Source organism: Gavia stellata, chromosome 11, assembly GCF_030936135.1.
Source record: "Gavia stellata isolate bGavSte3 chromosome 11, bGavSte3.hap2, whole genome shotgun sequence".
NCBI lineage: Eukaryota > Metazoa > Chordata > Aves > Gaviiformes > Gaviidae > Gavia > Gavia stellata.
The window spans coordinates 378,817-395,432 of NC_082604.1; the positions used below are offsets into that span (position 1 = coordinate 378,817).

The 16,616-nt window shown below is 51.4% G+C and overlaps 1 pseudogene; it reads left to right on the forward strand.

Annotated features, from left to right (window-relative positions):
- The window catches only part of LOC132317721 (hydrocephalus-inducing protein homolog), a 71,379-nt pseudogene that overhangs the window by 43,411 nt on the left and 11,352 nt on the right, over positions 1-16,616 (forward strand).

A 16,616-nucleotide genomic window follows, 5' to 3' on the forward strand; every position in this document is an offset into this window, starting at 1 on the left:
TTGGGTTGTGGTGTTGTACCAGAGGGAAGAGTGAGAAACGACGGGAGGAATTTGGGAAAGTGAAACCATGAGAAATCAGGCAAAAGTCTTGAATGTAAGAGCATCCAGCTTCAGCAGAGGGTTTTTGTTCGATGTGCAAGACATCTCTTTCCTGGGGAGATTTCTTTTCAAAGCAGCTCTAGGAGGGCACAGTACATCCTAGGAATGAGTGATCCCCTCTTTACCTGAAGGCAGGCTGGCTGTTTGGGTTTTTCCCATGCATCCTTTCTACTAAGCTTCCAAGGGAGGGTTTGCTGGCGTTGGCCCTTCTACCACTTGTTTCCCTTAATATAGGGATATATATTTTTAATCAGTTCCTACAGCTTTCTGTAAGCATTATGCTTAGCGATGGGGCACATCAAAACAAGAATCATTTGGGGCAGGGATTATTACGATTGTAGACAGCACGTGACTCAAGTGCCTTTTGTGGATGTTGGGGTGTAGCAGGTATGGACATTTGAGTGCAGAATAAATAGGGTGCAGCATAGGAAGAGAGGGGGCTGTTGAGGAGACGAGTGACTGTAACTTTAGGGCAGTAATACCTGTTGATGGCCAAGACCCCGTGGTACAGTTTTTATCCGGACTATCAAAATCCTGTGTGTCCAGTCGGGTGGCTAGCAAATGCGGGGTGTTTTCTGGACGCCCTGCTAGCACCCGCTGGGTGACGTGTGACTCTTGCATGCAGGTAGTGAAGGAGCGGCTGCTGTGTCACGCCATGGTGGGGAGCAAGGCAGGGAAGGCACAGATTATGCAAGTGGACGTCACCTGTGAGTTTGTTGCTCCCATTCTGCAAATATCCTCCAGAGAAATCACTTTCCGGGTGGAGAAGGTAAGTCTGCAGATTGCATGCTGGCATTGAATAGCTTGGCTGATAACTGAGAGCCCGTGGGGTGTGTGTGCTTGTGTTCAAAGGGGGAAGTTAAATATCTTCTCCGAGTCCTCAGGGCTTTGGCTATTGATTTGAGCAGCACCAAGCTTTTGCCATTAACACCGAGATCATTATTTTGCTCCTCTGGGCTTGGGGACAGTCTCACCAGCCGTATTCGGCCTTTCTTGATGTGGATACAGAATTGAGCTGCTAAGCCAAGGGCACAGGGTGAGACGTGTGGGACCCACGAGAACAGCGTGGGCTTTGCGCAGCCTCCTCGTGTGCTGGGGCTGCAGGTGGGAGAGCAGAGAGCTGCAGCTGAGCGATGCTAAACCTGCTCCTCACCCCTCCTGAGGTGCTTTGTAAAGTAAGTGAGGATGTTTCTAGGGATGGGACTGGTTTTTAACTTCACCGAAGTAAAACTGAGATTACAGCTGCTCTGCTGAGGGGGATCGTGGCCACTTCTAGAGAGACACCAGTTTCTGTACTCAGTATAAAGGGAGGTTTTTGAGGATCCTCCTTCAAGGCACAGTGAAGTCTGAACACTGATCCTGTAGGGGAGCTGAGAAAAACTGATGTAGCTGTCAGCTCCTCAGGCTGATGAGGGAAAACTGTCATCTCTTGTCTCTCTTTGCCTTCTCTGCTCTTGGTATGCTCTTTGCATTTCCCCAAGCCTCACTTTCTTCAAAGGACCCGCAGATGTCCTTCAGCTGCAGTGATGGTAATATCAACACAAAGCAGGAGCCCTCTAGTCTCTGGATCCTGACTCCTGCATCATCTTTCTCTCTCCCGTGAGGTGTCTGAAAAAGAGAAGATACTTCATTATTTAGTTTCTGTGTTTTCAGGTCTCTCCTCTGGTTCCCAGGCTTCCAGAGAAGCACAAAATCCTGTGAGCAGGGAGTTCAGATTCAATTAGAAGCTTTTCAGCTCTGCCTGATGTCTGCCTGTGGTCTGCTTGATGCCACACGCTCTGATTTATCGAGTACTACGAAGCTGCAGCTGATTGATGTCAATACACCCCGAAGTAGTTTCCCAAAGCCTGTCTAGTTTCTATAAACCCTGCAGAGACAAAAGCTCTGGGTTCACTTTCTCTTTTGATCTTGTTCAAGCAGCTGCCTCCTCTTGGGGTCCTATCCCCCCCTCTGTACGTGAGACTGTTTCCCTGTCCGCCGGGGGATGCTGTAGTTCCTAAAGATGAAAAGCATCTGATCTCCTTCAAGAAAACCTTTCTAGAAGGGTAGAAGTGAATAAAAATAGTAAATAGAGATGTATGCTCTTTTGGGGTTGAAAACCTTGAAATGCATCAGAAAAGGGAAGGAGGTCCGTGGCCGCTTCAGGTTGTTTTTTTTCCTTGTCTCCTGTTTCTGTAGCAACCCAGTGATGTCCTAACTCTTCAGTACCAGCCTCTTTCATTAAAAAACATGTCCTCCCTGCCACTCAGCGTTGTCCTGGCCTTGGAGCAACCCTTCGTGATCTGCGATGCGGACCAGCAGCCCCTCCCCGCAGATGTTCAGGTGAGCAGCCGTGGACCTTCGTGCTGGTGGGGTTTGAAGAGGGAGGAGTGTGGTGGTGCATTTCTGTTGGGAGGTCCTCTGGTAGAGAGGTTTATTCTTTAGAATCAGCAGTAGGCTGGCCTGAACTAAATTAGGTTTGAAACGAGTTGCTGAAGGAAACAAAATATCATCTGAATTGGGGAAATACGTCCTGGCTCTAAGCCATGAGGAGAGGGGAGCGTGCAACTAGGTCTGGGCACGCCATGTAGTAAAGGTGTCTCCTGGAAACCATCCTTGCTCTCCAGCAGCCATCCTTGGATAACCTCAAGAGCAGCTTGCTCCCTTCAAGGGCAGCCCTGCTTTCAGGAAGACTGAGGATGCTCCTCCAGCTGCTCCCTGGCACCTGCCCCATTGTTGGTGGAAGGTGTTGGGTATGGACTCTGCTAAACGTGTTGTGGTAGGCACGGCCACCATTTCTGTGCCGTGCCAGTGACTAGCACCTGCAAGGGTGAGGCTGCAATGCCATTACGCTTGTGCTGTGAGGAAAAAGATGTTCCTCTAGAGTCGGGGCAAAAGGCCCGGGCTTGCCAGAGTGCTGGTTTGGTTATGTATTCAGCGTATAGCTTCTGTGGGTCCAGAATTCAGGAGGACAATATTTCTTTCCCTCTTGTATGGATGCAGAGCCCAGAGGCATGAGCCTGAGATAGTCTCAGACCAGAGTGTTGTGGGCTTGCGGGCAGGCGCACACTGTAAAGAAAAGGAAGGATGAACTGAGGCGGCCACGTTGGGGTCACACGTTGAATATTTACATTTTCATGCCATCAGACCTTGGGACTTCATCACACTGGTGGTTAATACTCTTCATCTCCTTGCAGCCCATGAAGCTGGAGGTAGGAGAGGAACTTCATCTCTCCATCAGCTTTAACCCTGCTTATGAAGAGGGTTTGAATACCTGGGTGGCAGAGAAGGCTCTGAAGATACGCTTTCTCGAGCACCCTCAGGAGGAGCAGGTCACCGTTCGGGGAGAGGTCTACTTCCCCAATCTCCATTTCCCGACCATGGCCGTGGACTTTGGGTGCCTCTTGAATGACACCGAAGCTGTGCGTTATGTCAGGATGACAAACTGCAGCCCACTTCCTGTCCGGTACCACTGGTCATTCCTGATGGACAGCCGCGTGAACCAGATGAGGTATGTGCGCCTCCACCCTCTTCTTGAAGCTCTTCTTCCCGGTGTCCTGTTTGTACTTTGCAAAGACCAAGCTGTTTGCCTGGCATCCGACAAATTGATTTCAACTTTCCCTTGTGGAAAGAACACCTACCAGCTGTGGTCAGGCTAGATGCGCAGGGACTAGGTGATCTCCACCAGTTTGATGCTGGGAAAGAGGCAGCATTCTCCAGGAAAGCTGGTGTGGAAAGCTGCTTTCTCAGACCTTCGTGGCCTGAGGCAATTACCACCTTGGTGAAGTGAGTTTCCATCTGCTCAACTGCACGTTACATTCGCCAAACAGCTTTTTAGTGTCTTCCAGCGAAATGGCAGGTTCTGCTGCAGCTTTGGGTACAGCTGTAGGTGTTGGTGGGAGGACTTGTCTGAACATCCCCTGGGAGCAGGGCCACCCAGCGCTGGTCTGTGGTTTGAAGCCAATTGTGCAGTCCTGCCGGAGGACATCTATAAACACATTTCTAGCAGTTCCTCCTGCTGTGGCCTCTCTACATAGTACAAAAGTCTAGTCTGGGCAGTTTTGATTACAGTAGCAAATGGGTTTTCCATAATGCCCTAGGAAACCGAGCAAAGTCAGCCATTGTGCCTTGAAGTGCTGCTATTACAAATAGTAGAGATCCTCAATAAACAGTTTTGTTTAGGGCATTGGGATCTGTCTCAGAGGAGACGACCTATTGGGAAGTGGAAATTAGCTATGGCTATGAGGAGGGCTTGGGGGAGAAGACCTGGGCTTTGGGGTAGCCCATTCACAGCTGGGTCTTGGCAAGCAACAAGAAGTCTTTAGTGTGGCCCTTCTTGATGCACGGCACCTTCAAGAACAGACCCTAAAATGCAGAGGAAAGTCTGCAAAAGCAGGTGGAGGGAGATGGGCAGGGGAAGAGGAGCAGGGCTGTAAGCTCTGCTTGGAGGCCCCTGTTATCTCCTGGTAAATGAGATTAGGGTTTAATTACCAGCTAAAGGGAAAATCTAATTTTGATGATAGAACAGTGCATGTATTTTATAGTAAGAGAAACAAACGTATTACAGCAAAGCCTGTGTGGAATTAATTTCCTCTGGAGCCACTTGTTGGCCGATTGCCTGTTTATCTTGACTCTTCTTTTTTTAGAACCAGTTTAGGTTTTTGAAAATGTGAATGCTGACTCAGTTTTCAGCTTTTAATTACCCCGGTCTCCACCTAAATGGGCTTTGCTGGACCTGAGCCTGCAGGTGCTCATTCTTCCAGTGGACGCAGAGTCACCCAGCTCTGCTGAGTCGGTAGCAGCTGAGGGTCCGGAGCATCTGGCAGGATAGCAGCCTTGGCTCCAAAGGGTTTGGCATAGCCCCTTTGCTGGCTCGTTAGCACTGTGGATGTTACAACAGCTCCCTTTTCTGCTCTGCATTTTAATTAAGCAGTAATGTACTCTCTCCGGGTCCCTCAGCAGACACCATGTGATCCTCTGTGGCAGAGCTGGAAATGAAGACTGTCTCCAAGCTATTCACACCTCAAATTGCTCATGAAGAGCCCTGCAGAAGGGCAACATGTCAGATGTTATTTCTGGTCCACATTAAGCACTGTTGGTATTCTAAATTGTCCGATCAAGGTCACTCAGTCTGACACTGAGGGAATCAAACACGAGGTCCCATGAAGGTGAGATCAATAGAATTTAACCGTCCATACATCTAACCTTGCTGGAGCCGATCATCAGAGACTCCCAGCATCAATCAGACACACACACACACATTTATTTTGGCCAGGAGAGAAAAGTGTTGTTTCTCTGCCTGGACAAGATGCTGTGTGCTTAGATCTCTCTTCTTTTTTCTTCTAATTGTTCAACCCATTTTTTCCTCCTTACTCTTCAGTCACTGCTGCGACTTTGAGCAGAGCAATCATAGAAGCAGCAGAGTCCAACCGTTGCTGTGTGGCTGGACATGCCCAACTCACACCAACCCATGCCCCTTCTCTGACACTGCTGAGCCATAAATCTCTCCTGGTTACTCTTCTTCTCTGTGGTTAGAGACAGAGTGAGAATAGGCTCTCCTTACCTCTTGGACCTTTGATAGCTCAAAGCTGAGTTAAGCCTTTGCACCCAGATGTTTTCTGCGGTGTTGGAAAGGATCTCCAGAATGGCCCAGCAGGAGATAATAGATCTGGAGTCAATTTCAAACATTCCATCATCTTTCTTATCTTAAAGGTTTCTTCCTGAAATGCAGATTTGTCCCCCTTTCTAAGGGCAGTACCCAGCTCCTCAGCTTTGTTTGGGATTCCCATCAAAAGGAAGACATTAAATCCAAGGGCTATACAAGGCTTTTCTTAGAGACCTGTGACAAAGGCTGCCAAAGGCTCACCCCCAAACTTAGCTGTTCTCTAGAGTTGTTATCCTTTATTAAGGATCCATGCCTTGTCACTTCCTTTGAGCATTGCTGTTCCTGCATCACCTCTTTGTCCCCTTCACGCGAGCCATGTTCCCTCCCTGGGATAGAGCTAACACACGCCATGCGCTCCGTGTGCCAGGATGGATCAGCAGGGGCTCTGCACCTCCGTGGCACATGTCAGGCCCCCTCCATGTGTTGATCTGACGTCTCTGGAGAGTGGGAGAGTCTTGGCTACAAATCCAGCATAAGGAATTGCCAGTAGATTCTTTGGGGAAAGGGATTGTTGGGCTAAACATGCAGAAGATGACTCTTTCCTGTCCATCCAGGATTTTTCAGCCAATTTGTTTTGAACAAACCAGCAGTCTTTCTCCACCCAAGTGGATCTTCCTATAGCATTAGTAATTCCTCATGCCTCTGCCCTCTCTCTGTCCATGTCCCCTGGCAGGTTGCACTGCAGGGACCCTGCGAGCCAGCTCCCAGCCTTGTTACTGACAAAAAACCCCCACAACCCCAAGTCTGTGTTATACTTGATGAGTTTTTTTGCTTTGTTGTTGGTTTTATAAGAAGGAAGAAATGGAAAACGTAGAGAGTGAGAAACAGTGCAAGGCAAAAATCTGACAGCAGTGCTCTGTCAGCCACCGGAGGGGAGAGGTAGCAACATGAGCAGCAGAATATACATCAGAAATGCATACGTCCACCGTGCCCCTGATGCTGGGGAGTCTGGGATGGGTGACAGTAGAACATACCCCCTTCTCACCCCGCAGTGCTATCAGCTCCTTGGGGCAGTATGTTTTGGGCTTTGGTAGCCCTGTGGGTGCTCTTTCTCCTGCTTCAATCTCATGGGTAACTTAGAAAAGGAGGACTGAGTCGTGATGGAAGTGTGCTGCTGAAGGTGTCCTTCAGCTGCATGTGGTTTGGCAGCAGCCGAGAAGCGGTTTGCTCGGTGTAACAGAGAAGTGGCCTCTTATTTTTTGGAGACGGAGTCTCTTGGAGCAAGGGCTGGGTGCCGCGCAGGCTTTACTTCTGGGGTGGCAGTCTGGCTGCCGTGAGCGGCTTACGGAGAGGCTCTGTACTCATGGACAGAGGCACTGGGGAGCTGAAGCAAGGGAGACTTGGGGAAATTTGCGACCTGTTCCCCTCCAGAAAGGATGAGAAGTAAATACAGTGAGTGCCAAGGAGGGGTTTAGAGCCAGGAGTGAGTGAGCATATGTTGTTACCAAGTCTGTATTAGAGACATAAACCCGTATACTAGGTGTGGTACAGTGATGCTTTATCAGAACAAAGGTTGGAGGGTGATGATTTCCTATTTGAAATGTGTCTGTAAACTTGCTTCTTCTCTACGTTCACCTTCAGCATGGTGACCCTCGCCATGTACCCTCCAGCTCTGTGCCTTCCAGCATGACACTGCTTTTTCCCAGCTCATTTGCTGGGAAGCTGCAGGTTTGAGACAGCTTCTGCTGCCCCGGGGCTTCTGACCAACGGTTTCACTGTTGAGCACCTGGAGGACTTTTACCTGGGCCATGGTGACGGAGGTTGGAGCTCAGAACGGCTGCGTGGGAATCACTTCAAGTATTACACTTGGGTTTTCTGAGGCTCAGCCTCCTCCTTTGTATGAGGGTGACAGACCCCGAGAGCTTTCCTTTGCCCTGGCAGATGGGGGAGCAGCCCCAGGGTGTTGGAGGCGTGGATTTAGGGCAAGGGAGGTGAAGGAGAACCCATTGCTTGGGTGAAAAGCGCTGCACATCCCCCCTGAGGTGCTGTCAGGCAGCTGATTCTCTCCCTGGCTTTGTCCTGTGCCATCAGGACGAAGCTTGGGAGATGTCCATGTGTCATCCACGCCCTGAGTGGGCTGAGGTTGGACGGGGGTTGCCTTCTGGTTTTACAGCTGGCCAGCAAACGCTGGCTGGAAGGTGACTTCTTGCTCTGCCAGCGATGTTCAGCTAGGGAACCTGGGGAGCAGCCGACTTCTCTCTTTGCTTTCTGAATGTCTTCATTACCCAAGGCACACAGTGGGAACCCAAGGTACGTTTGTACTGCAAACAGCATCCCTCTCCCTATAAATGCCATTATGCCTGTGCTGCCGGGATGGCTCATGCTTTAATTGCTGCTGGGCTGCTGCTCAAGGCCCCGTCTCCGCAGAGCTTTACTGTTTATGAAACAAAATGTTGATTTTTCCAGACCTCGTTTCTCTTAATCTCTCCAGCTGTTTCTCACCCATTACACTTTTCCTACATCCTGCAAGCTCTGCATCACACAGCTTTCCTTAAGGGAAAATCCATCTGAACCCACTGGCATCACTCTGCCCAAGAGTGTCATTTCTAGTATTGCTGTGCTCTTTGCTGGTGCATCCCTGTCTTCACAGGAGAGCTGAGAAATCTTTGCACTCTTAGGAGCGGGAGCTCAAGCCAAATTTGAATCCCTGTGTCAAATCTTCACATGTTTTTGGGTATAAATCTGCACTGGGGATTTTTGTGCTGATTCCTTCTAGTCCAAGGTGCTTGCTAGCAGACAGGTGATGGAGAGCTCAGCTCCCTGCCAGTCCCATCATCCGCCCGGAGCTGGCTGCTGCCGAGACAGGGATTTACATCAAAAACCCTTCCAGAGAACGGGGATTTTGTCCTGTGTGAGGCTGGACTCTGCCAGGACAGTGAAGCTGATGCTTCTCCTTCTGTACAGCCCCTCTTTCCCCTCGAGAGGCTAATACTGGGATGGTGGATGGACAGCAAGGGTTTTGGGTTGGCTTCAGATCCCTTGCGGCTTACTGGCTGGTTTAAGGCAGACGAGGAGAGTACCAGTCAGGGAGGTCATTTCCCAAGACATCATCACGCATTTGTGACCACAGTGTTGTGGTCCCCAATGGCTTCTTTGCCAATGGTTTCTTTGGCCACAGCGACCAGCTCCATGTGCTGTAGGTGAGGAGCCACTCCGTGCTGCGATAGACTCTGCTAAATGACACTGTTGAAAAAGAAAAAATAATCTCTCATCCAGCTGGCCCATCTCTTCATCCCTGAAAATAGCCACAGTGTGAAGAACTGCCATTCCTTCTGCCCTCGTAGCTGCACAGGAGCATTGATTCACAGAATCATAGAATATCTCAAGTTGGAAGGGACCTGTAAGGACCATTGAGTTCAACTCCCTGCTCCTCGCAGGACTACCTAAAACTAAACCATATGCCTAAGAACATTGCCCAGACGATCCTTGAACTCTGATAGATTGCCGTGCTGCTCGCAGAAGCAGGTGGATTGTCTTTGCCCACTCAACAAACAAGTAGCAATTGTGTTAAGAGAGTATGGCCCCTGTGTTCAAACAGCTCGGGTGAGGACTTTGGGATGTTGAGGAGGTATCACCATAAATCTACACCTCCTGACTCAGAGAGGGAGGCAGGCAGGGGCAAAGAGAGGGGAATCCTTCAGCTCTCTACAGCAGAGCAGCTTGGGGAGGACTTCAGCTCACAGGGAGATTTCATGGGGCTCTGCAAAGGAGCTGGAGTTGTTATTAACAACTCTCAGGAGTTGTTATTAACCCGCAGTATTCATCAGAAGCGCTCTAAGAGCCGCAGTTTCATTTCCTCGCTAGGGTGGATCACAGGTAGCAGTTTTGGGACAGCCACTGTGATGATGGCCAGGCTCATGCGCTGAACTGGTGGGTGGCCTGGTGCGTAGCTGGAGGGCTTCAAGGTGCTCCTGGCCCTGGATATTTGTACTCCCATGCTGCAGGCATCTCCCTTACCACCCAGGAGAAGTAGTGTTCAGCTGCAGGCTGCCCAGAGGCACTGCTGTTGCAGCTGAGCTGAATTTATTTCATCCTTATGTAGATGCCCAAGTTAGTGGCTGCTGGAGGTGTTGAGCAGTTTGGTCGCCCATCGGTGCACCCCAACACATATTAAGGTGCCTCGGATGAGAGGAGCGAAGGTTGTGCAGATGGGCCTGGAGATGGGCGACGCTCTGCAGGGGCAAGCGAACGCCTTTGTCCCCTCCAGTCCTGGTTTGTTCTTTCACGCAGACAGTGCCGCAGTCGTCTTTGGGGTCCCCCATGGGGTCCCAGCAGGAGGCAGAGGGAGGGCTGGGGAGGGGTGAGAGCACCACTGCTCATCGGTCCCTGCTTGGGGAAGGTCGCCTGGGCCAAGCCTTGTTCTTGCATGTGGTTGCAGGAAGGCCAAGTCAGGTGAGACCTCCTGGGGGTTGTGAAGAGCAGAGCCTCTAATCCAGAAAAGAAAACCAGCCTTAAATAATAATCTACAAAGCTAAGGAGAAATATTCATTTGGGAGCGTGTCATTAAAGGCACCAAATTCCCAGCTGGGAATGAAGCACCCAGGCTGCTGTAAAAAAATCTGCCTTGTTTGCCTATGGGGAACACTTGCAAATAGGCACGGTGACAGGCAGGCATGGTTCGAGTGCGTGGCATTAGAAATAGGAGCAGAGTTACTGTGCGATTTGAAACAGGGAATATAATCTGAATCACCTGGGAACATTTGAAAAAGTTATACCATGTACTTTTTCCTGAGAGATGTTGGTCAAACCATAAACTCAGCTCTGTTTGTAAAACGAGCCGTTGAACTGCTTTGTGAATCATTTGCCAAATTGGTCCTCAACCGGTTTGCTTTTAGAAACTGCTGGGGACGTAACCACGCCATCGGTAAATGCCACATCGGTTACAACCTTCTTTCAGCAGAGCTGCTGCCCTTTTAGCATGAGGTGCTATTGGAGCCATTGTTCTGGGATCAGGGAATACCTGCGGCACAGCAGGGAGCTGAATGATGTCATTGACGTTTGCTGTATATTGATTAAAAATGGCCAGAGCTTCCTTCCCCAAAGCACTAATCGCTGCTGCTTTGGCGCTCATCAGGGATCAATGGGCTGCTTAATTGCGAGTCTCTGCTTGGAATTGTTTGATGTGTCTTTCCACGTTGCCTTGCGTGTGCGAGGGTGTCCCACGCTGGGCTCCGTGGGTGCCCCGAGCGGTGCTGGGCTCTGTCCGGTCCGGGCACAGCAGGCTGCGGGCTCCACCCCTGCTCCTGCCTGATGGTGCTTTGAGAAAGCCACCAGCATCGCTGCTTGCTCGTAGTGACCTACGGCTGCGGGTAATTATCAGGGGAAATATTCAGGATAAAGGTGTAGTAGAGCTGCAACATTTCTTGCTTTGGCCCTCTGGGTGAGGAAGGCATGGTCCGTGGTGGTGGGTGCTTTCAGGAGGGCACCGGTGGGTCTGTACTGGCTCATCGCTGGCTGGATCTGCCTCTTTGCATCTCAGCCTCACCTTTTTGCACAGTTTGTGTCTCTTGCCTTTTCTGCTGCACTTTTTACCTCCCTACAAGCCATTCCCCTCTGTCCTCTTCCGTTTCTCCTTGCAGCCAGTTGCCAGCTGCCTGCACAGCCGCTATAGCAGCATCGTCCCTGGGCAGCCCCAAGCGTTGTCCTGCTCCATCCTGGTTTCGGAGCTGCTGGGTCAGACCCATCACTGAGCTCACACCACCAGTGCCCACCCAGGGGCCGCATCCTGCCAAGGGGCCGCTGGTGCAGGCTCCCCTCCCTCCCACTGCAGGTCCGTGACCAAAGTTATGTTCTTTTCCAGGTTCAGCCCTCCAGCACCTAAATTTTTCATCAAAGCCCAACCACCTAAGAAGGAGGGAAGCCAGTTGGAGCGCTCAGCGTCTGCAGAGAGCAGCTCCAGGGACGGGGGTGCGGAGGAGCCAGCCGAAGCCCTGGTAGCAGTGGGGGATCCTGCCCAAGAGCCAGCAGTTGCAGAGGACTCCCTGGAAGCAAAGGTAGATTTTCTTCTACGCCTACCACCTGCATTGCCTCCCCCAGCTTGCCACCGAAAAACCGTGCTCGTGCCAACCTCCCTTTTTGCTGCCCTGCTGCCACATGCCCTGAGAGCGGGCTGGGCATCAGGGCCAGTGGCTGGACACGGGGCTTCTGGGGAGGGAGAAATAGGATAGTTTTGCTTGGAGAAGGCCACTCAGATTCTCCTGACTCACGTTGGGTTTGTTTTTTTTTTTTTGTTTTTGTTTGGTTTTTGGGTTTTTTTGTTTACAACATCAAAGGAGGCTTTTATCTGCATCATGATGTGAGGGCTTTCAGTTTCCTTTCTGTCTCAAGCTGTGCCAAGTACTGATCTGCATGTAGCACCTTCTCAAGCCCAGCTGGAGCCACCCGCTTTCACGCTTCTGCCTTCCCCCAAGAGCCCGGGTTGCAGTGATGGCCACAGAGATGATTTTTTATAAAAGAAGGCTTTGCAGACAAAGTTGCCTTTGATGTGCTGACCTTCCTGGTGAAGCTCGCTGCTTTGGAGCTTGACCTTGGTACTAGTGGGAGCTGGCACCTTGTTGTGCATCGTGTGGGACAGAGGCTGCTCCTAGGGCCATAGAAAAGGGTGTAAGAGAGCCCGAGAGGCTCTGAAAGAGCCAGTGTTGACATTAAGTTCAAGGAGGGGAGCTGCACCTGGTTGCATTCAAATATCAGCAGTTTTGATGTTGTAACTCTGCACATTTTTTCTGAATCAGGAGAAATGATACTCTGTAGATGTAAAGAATAGTGTGGCTGAATGTTTTTTGGATAGAAGCATGAAATGATCTTTATTTCCTGCTTTGTTGCCATGTATGCCCAGGAAGTAAACCAGGGAAATACAAGTGGACGTGGCTAAGTAGGATCCAAAATTGCTTCAAAGGATTCTTCTGGATTCAAAGGATGCTTCTAGATTGCAGTTTGGTCTTCTGCTTGTGTCACTCCATCAAGGCAATCGCCATATAACCTCCCTGGGGAGGTGGGAGACCACAGGCCTAGGAAAGATGTGGGTTAGCATCTTTGGGAATATACGCTTGGCAAAGCTTTGCTAAGTTTGAAAATGTGGAGACAGTAGAAAGAGCCTTGAGATGAGAGAAAACTCTTCCCTCCCCAGTGCTTTATCTACTGGGGAGATGGAGCCTCTGACTAGGTCCAAGGATGTCCTGTAAATATTCTTGCAGATTGTGCTGAAGTCACGGCCACAGCACAAAGCACTTCTTGACATTAGCGAACAAGGGGGTGTTCTTAAACGTCAAGAGCAGTCACAAAGCCCTCTTTTATAAATAGGGGTCAGAAGCCCAGGGATGAGGTTCCTCTTGAGAGACGGAGCCTTTGAGGTTCAATACCAGCTCTCGGCTGCTGCAAGACAGAAAAACATCTCAGCTGCCTTCTTCAGGAAGGTGCTGTTGGAGAAGAATGACCGAGCAGAGATCCTCAGCTCTCCAGCACTGATGAGTGCATGAGATGAAGCCTAAGCACCATCTGAAACGGGATAGTTGTGCTGAGCACTTTCTAAGTCCTTATTTTCCTGTTTTTAATACATCTCACTTGCAGTTGCGTTCCTCTTTTTGTCACAGAAAACCAAACCTGTCCCGGCATGGGGTTCTCGGTGTGTTCCTCGGGCAGGAGTGAGCAAAGCCAGGCTGGCAGGAGGGTGCAAAGTACCCTTGAGGTCTCTGCCAGGACTCAGTGCTGGGCGCACGCAGCTTCCTCGTGCAAGCTTGCGTGTAGGAAGTGCAGATGGAGCCCGTGTCTCATCTGTGGGTGGGCTCGGACCCACGCTCAACTGATGCGAGGGACATACCCCTGCTTGATTTGTGCCCAGGTCCCATCTCAGCTGCTCCTGGCTTGGTGAGGTGGTGGAGCCTGCAGCAGAGTGGTCTCACCCAGACCAGGCAGCTGCTTTCTGCAGCTCATGGTGCTTGTTTTCCAGTTGCTGTCATCCACTGCTGCGGAGCTGGAAGGTGCTGCAGAGATGGAGGGTGCTGCGGAGACTCAGAGCCGGGTGAAGATCAAGGAGTTGATGCCGTTCGTGGAGGCAGAGCCCCTCGCCTTGGGAGTGGAGGAGGTAAGTGGGAATCTGACTTGCTTATGTAGCCCCCGCTCCCACTGGTGGCCCTCGGCTGCTCGCAGAGTGGCCTCACACCCCTCCCAGCACGTCGCACAGCACTGCTGAATCAACCAGTCATTGGAGAAGCCGTGCAGGACATGTCGTAGGGTTGGCCAAGGACGTTACCTGTGCGGCACCTATGGAGGGCATTATTCATCCTGCTGTTACTAATCAAGTGGTTGATAGGAAGTTTTTGCAGTAAATTTTGCTGCAGCATCTTGAGAGAGCAGCATGCAAATGGGAGAGAGAGAGAGAGAGACCTCCCAAGTTACTTTGATGTAGTGTATTAATGAATGTATTAATTGGTGAGTATGGGAGATTTTTCCCATGGTTTCTCCACTGGAAAGTGTCATGGATGCAGGATGAGATTAGGATGATTTTGCCTGTGTTTGAGGAGCAGGCCCCTCCAGTCATGTCTGTCCTTTGCTTCAAGCCACGGCTCTTCTTCTGCATCATTTTGGATGCTCGACATCTTGATCTCTCCTCCCCTCCCTCCAGGTTTTTGACATCCTGCCGCTGTATGGTGTGCTGCAGCCGGGCGAGAGCCAGCGGGTCACATTCACCTTCTTTGGCCACGCAAACATCGTGGCCAGCGTCACGGCGCTGTGCAAGGTGGAGGGAGGCCCGACCTACGAGATCGCGCTGAGTGGGGAGGCTTCGCTCATCGACTACCTCCTAGACACCACGGAGATCGACTGCGGGCTGAAGGTACCGCGCACTTCTCTTGGCAGCGGTCTTTGAAACCATCACCGGCGGGTTGCTGCCCACCTAGGTCTAGGGCTCTCTCCCCTTCCCAGCTACTTTATCAGCTGTATGGGTTGGAAGTACAACCTTTGAGTGATACGTCCTGCATCCAAGGTGGTTTTTAATGGCCATCTCCATCCGCCCCAAAGTTGGGAATTGCTCCTCTTCAAGGTTCCTAACGCTGCCTCCTGGGGCAGGCAGGATCCCAGCAGTGATCTCGAGAGGGACATGCCCCGAGACATCCACACACTGATCTGCTCCTAAAGCCTGAGGTGCAAGGAGATGCTCTTTTTCAGTGCTCTTGATTAATCAACAAAATAAACCAGGGAGGGAGTTAACTTGGACTTCCTGTCGCTGAAGCTGGAGAGCATGTCCCAGAATAATCCCCACTTTACTTCTTTTGGGTTAAAAACCCCACAGATACTTCCAGCTCTTGGTCTTGCATGTGTTGCACCATTTGTCTCCCTTTTTGCTGGTGTTTTGCTTGCAAGTACTTATATGCAGGTGGCTTTTCCTCTGAAATGCCTCGATGCCTCCTTCTTTGTTTCAGTTAGCTGTTCGATGACGCCTTAAAGGGCAGAGGGCTTGTATCCCCTGGTTTCTTTGTTACTGGTCTTTACATGGTTGTTATTGCACCTCCGTGCTGCCGTAAATATCTGTTCCTGTGTCGGGCTCAGAGGTACCCAGCAGCTGTGGGTTCCCCGGGTTAACCCGGGAGAGTCAAGTGCCCATATGTCCTCTGCGGTCCGTGCTGCTGTGCTGTGTTCATTTCCTTTCAAGCCAATGAAAGAGGAAGGAGATGCCCAGCATCAGGCCTGTGTCTGTAACTTCCCGCTCCTCTGTCCTCTCTTCAGCTGTTTAACAAAGTCACCAAAGCAGAGGTCACCCTGCAGAACAGCGGCAAGGTGGGCTTCACCTATGCGGTGCTCAGCCCCAGCGCGGCCACTGCCAACAGCCCTCTGCCCGGCGTGCCCCTGGTCGTGCCCAGCACGGTGAGTACGGAGGTAGCACAAGCGATTAACCCTGGCCCTTTGTCAGGCTGCCTAGGAGAGGGTTGTAGGTTAAAAAGGGAAAAAAGCTATGAAAAAACCCACAGAAGCAGCCAGGAGAGAGAGGGCTGTAAGCAATTGCTGCTGGGGGGCAGAGAAGGTCAGGCAAGCGCGGTCCTAATAGACTGCCTTGAATGGCCTTTGCTGGCGGGTGGCTCTGCTGTCATTCAGCAGCCACGGGCGGGAGGCACGAGTGCTTTGGTAGCTCTCCGGACCCCAGCTGCTGAGCTCTCTGGTTGTGCCGGCACTGGCGCTGGCCGGTGCAGGCTCTCCCGAGGGTCACCGTACCCGGGTTGTGTGATCGGAGAGGACTGCCTGTAACAAACCCTGCCTGCCCCCTGCCAGCACTGACCGGGTGAGACTTCAATACTCTCTTGCTTGGGCATGAAGCTCTTTGGCCAGAAATTGTAACAGCCCCTGTACCGGTCCCTCGCTCCTCCAGCTTTGCTGCTCTGCAGCAGCTTTGTGGGGCAGTGAGGGGGCCAGGGAGGAGCAGGGCTGGAATAGCAAGGAGAGGAGTTTGCAGTGTCCCACCATCCCAGCTTCTCAGTCCTGCATGGATGACTTTGAGCTGAAGCAGTGTTCCTATCTTGGACACTTTTTGCAATGGGAAGAGGAAGCCAAATGGCTTTCACGTTCCCCCATGCCTGTCTCCTACAAGGGATGACACGCTGATGCCCTCTTCCTGCAAGCTTCTGAAGAGACAGCTCTGCTCAGACCCGCGCAGTTGTTGCTGTAACAGCGTTGTCAGCCCTGGCAGCTTGACAGGGCTCGCTTTCGCTGGAGCTGTGTTGTGTGCTGGAGTAAGGGCTCGGGGGACCAAGTGGCAGGATCCGTCCCGCTCGGTAGCTTGTCCCTGCAGCGTGGAGGGGAGCGGGGAGCCGAGGGTCCAGCCCCGCGTGCAGAGGGCGAGCTGAGGAAAGCTGCGGCTGTGTCCTGTCACCCCGAGCTGTGTTGC